The sequence below is a fragment of the Catharus ustulatus genome, chromosome 27 (genome assembly GCF_009819885.2).
Source record: "Catharus ustulatus isolate bCatUst1 chromosome 27, bCatUst1.pri.v2, whole genome shotgun sequence".
Lineage (NCBI taxonomy): Eukaryota > Metazoa > Chordata > Aves > Passeriformes > Turdidae > Catharus > Catharus ustulatus.
In genome coordinates this window covers 2,810,732-2,814,758 of record NC_046247.1, presented here as the reverse complement: position 1 = coordinate 2,814,758, position 4,027 = coordinate 2,810,732, and positions in this window count along the sequence as shown.

Below are 4,027 nucleotides of genomic sequence, written 5' to 3'. Positions count from 1 at the left end.
GTCTGGTTGCTTGGTTTTTTTTCTCCAAATTCTTCACACAGATTTGTCTTCTCCCTTCCAACAAACATTTTAGTTTAGTTTAGTTTAGTTTAGAGGATCAGGTAGAGATTCTTCCCAATATTTTTGATCTTAGTAGGAGCAAGGTGCAAAGTGAATGGAGGGATTAGATTTCTAATATAAAAAAGTTTAAGTTCTTAAAAAAAAAACAAACCTTTGAACAATTTCATTTGGGCCCCAGGTCCTCACTCTGCTCCTTCAGTTTGCTTACAGTAAAACATCAGGTCCCAGATGAAATCCAGCCCATTTTGCTGAATTCCTTATAAACAAACACCAGGAGAACAATCCTCGTCCACCCAAGAATGTAAATGGGAAAGACAAGTGCTGAGTTATTATTTCCTGATTTATGAAGGGAGAACTGAGACACAGGGAAGGAAAAGACAGATTTCAAAAGCAGCTGATGCACCAGGAACCTGCAAAGCCTTGGCTGTGGCTGCCTCTAGTGAAAAACCCTGGGAAATTTCATCCAGGGAAACTCTGGAGAAAACTTTAAATGAAAAAAAAAACAAACAAAACCAACAAAATCAAACCTCAGTTGGCTTCTTCCACAGGTCTGTTCTCCTCCTGGATTAAAATGTGCATTTATCCTGAATAATTCTGTGCTGCAATAGAGTCTGGGAGCTTCAGCAAAGGACTGGGATTTGGCTTTTAACAGACACAGACCTTGCTCTAAAAAATTCCCTCTTGAATTTACAGATGACCACAAAACCTGGTGCAATCCTAAGGAATAGCTTGAAGTGTCAGAATGACCAGAGCTGCTGTCAGATAAAAGAAGAATTTTTTTTAAAAATGTCCAGTTTTGGTTGGTTTTATAATTTAAATCCAGCTGAGATGACACAGAATCATCATCATCATCATCATCATCATCATCTGTAAGCTTTCCTTTTGTCCCTGGTAGTTGTTTTAGCAGGACCTGAGAGTGCTGATATGGATCAGGATATTTTATAATCCATCTCTCAGGAGCTCACATCAGCCAGCAGAGAAAGACCTGAGCCCTTCCTTGTGTTCCACAAGAATCTTTATTTCATGCCAAGGGTCGTCAAGCAGGATTCTGTCAGAGACAAATTTGAGACAGTCACATTTATAGGTTCAGGGGGGATTCAAACTACAGCCAATAAAAGTTTATACAAAGAACAGCATCCAATCTAAGTCAAAAGCTCTAAAGGTGAACTGACCAATTACACAAACTAATTTCTAACCAATTATCTTCCAAAGTGTTAGAGAGTGACCAAATTCTTAAGGAATTTGGCTCAACCTTGGTATCTAGGATACCTTATCTATTATAGCAAGTTCCAGGGGCCAGGAGAAGATGGCTTTGGAGGAATTGTGTCATCCACAATCATCCTCCTCATCATCATCATCATCCTCCTCATCATCATCCTCATCACCATCCCAGGGCAGTGAATTTTTGCTTTTGAGCACTTTTTCACTGTCCCAGCTCCTCTCTGGGTGTCATTCATCCCAACTGTCCCAGTGATGCTGAGTCTCACAGAACACCTTCAGGGATTTTGAAAAACTGGTATAAAACAGAGAAAAAATAAAACATGTTGGTGCATTTATTTAATTTCACTACAAGGACATGAATTCTTCAAATTCTCCTTGTGCTTTTTTTGGCATTAATTTACCCCTTTGTGGGATAAAATTAATTTACCTATTTCTGACTCATCAGATTTCTTTGATATTTTGTCCACCCATGATCAGGGCACTGCTTCATTTCCAGGACAGATTCTGCTCTCAATGCTGTTGGACTTTTGAGAGTTTTTTCACCAAGATTCAGACCTGAAGAGAAATTCTATGACAGTTTTTATCATGGACCTTGATTTTTATCAGGATCTTTAGAATTGTCAGAGTAACTGTGGAAAAATATTTTATTTCTCCTTGATATCAACATTAACAGCACATCAACACCAAGATTCCCCAGTTTTGGCCTGGGAATGCAGCTGAGATTTTTTATGAAATAAATGGGTTTGGAGCAGTGATGTGGCACTGCTGGTTTGGTTTCTCACTGTCAGGATCAGATTCCCAGGTACAATTAAAAATACACCTTTAATCTAAAAATCCACCCCCAAAGCAAGGAGAACCTGCACAATTTGCATCAGGGAGTAAGGAGGGGAAAGAAATTTTGCATAAACATTTCTAAGAGTTTAATTGAACTAGTGAAAAGAGAGGTAAAAAATAAGGAGTGGGATTGGATTTCAGCTGAGGCTTGCTCCCAAATCCACTTCCACACCACATCTTTTAGCTTTTACAGTTTGTTATAACTGAAGTGCTCTGGTGTGTTTGCAGGAGAACACAGTGCATGATGGATAGAAGCTTTCTGAGTATGTTTTCTTTTTCTTTTGCACTTTATTCCTGACATATTTTGGCAAAAAAAAAAAAAGGGAAAGAAAAAAAAAGAATTAATGCCTCCCATAGCCAAGAGAATGAAGGGCTGATTCTGTTTCCCCTCAACCCAATTAAAAATACATATTGAAGCAGATCCAGATTCCTTCTCCATACTGAGCAGTCACTCACAAGGAAAGTTTTACACTGAATTACCTCTGGCTCCTCCACGTGAAAATGGAGAATTCCTGATGAATGTCAAACACAACCTTAAAAAAAACAATTACCAGCAATTAGAAAACCATTTCAGTGGTAAAGTAGACAGAGTGAAGCCAACTCAGCATCACATTTTCCTTTGTGTCACACCCAGAGCCCAGCTCAGTGTCTGAAGGGGTTTGCATTGCTGAGACTGGAAAAATTTGGGGCAAAAATGCAGCCTGCAAGAAGTGGGAATCTCTCAGTTGAGCCAAAGGGTTATTTTAGAAAATGGAGTTGGGTATGAGATTAATTTTCAAACTGACAAACCTACCCTGCATTTGCTGGCTGAGAGCATCCACCTCACCCTGCACATTCCTGGTGAGTTCTTTCACTCCCTCAAAGCAAAGAGAAGAGAGTGTTGGAGGCTTCATTAAATACATTTTTCATTTGTTGTTGTTTCCTCCCTATGGACAGCCCTACTCTCACATTTCCCTTCTTTTCCTGGTGGAGCTGTGGGAAGTGGAGTTTTCTGCAGCTACATCCCTTCTGAGGGACGAGTTCTCCATCAGGTGCCACCCAGGAGACAGAACTCTCACATCTCAGTATTCTCCTCAGGCTTAAGCTCACAGAAAACTGGGTTTCCCAGGAAAGCATCCTGGGCTAGACATCCTTAATTCTAAATAATACTGCTAAAATTAGTCCTGAGCTGTAGGAGGGAAGGGCAGCAGCCAGCCAGTCAGTAACAACCCACTGCTGAGCCCACCTCCCTTCCAGTTTTCCTGCTAAACCTTCCCAGAGCATTGATTTATACATGTACATTGATTTATTATGTACATTTGGGCACAAATACAGATTCTTTGCTTAGTGCAGTATTTCCCTCCCATCCAACACCCCTGAAATACTCCTGAGTTTTTCACCAGCTCCTCAGGAGTGAAACCTGGTGCAGTTCAACTTGAACTCAATGGAACCCACAATATCCAGCCCACTTAGGGCTGTGTGATATGAAAAGTTGGTGTTTTGCTGGCTCAGAGTTTTGTGCCACTAAAAATCCTTTTTTTATCACTGTCTTGGGTTACAATACAGAGTGTGATCAAAGGTTTCTGTTCTATCACCATCTGCTGAGGGTGGGGCAGTGATCCTGATCTCCCTGGGAGATATTCTGCTAATGGGCATCCATTGAAACCAGCTGGGGCAGTGTTCTTTATCTCCATGGGATATCTCCTGTTCATGGCCATGGTTTATAAACCAGCTGGGGCAGTGTTCTTTATCTCATGGGATATCTCCTGTTCATGGCCATGGTTTATAAACCAGCTGGGGCAGTGTTCTTTATCTCATGGGATATCTTCTGTTCATGGCCATGGTTTATAAACCAGCTGGGGCAGTGTTCTTTATCTCATGGGATATCTCCTGTTCATGGCCATGGTTTATAAACCAGCTGGGGCAGTGTTCT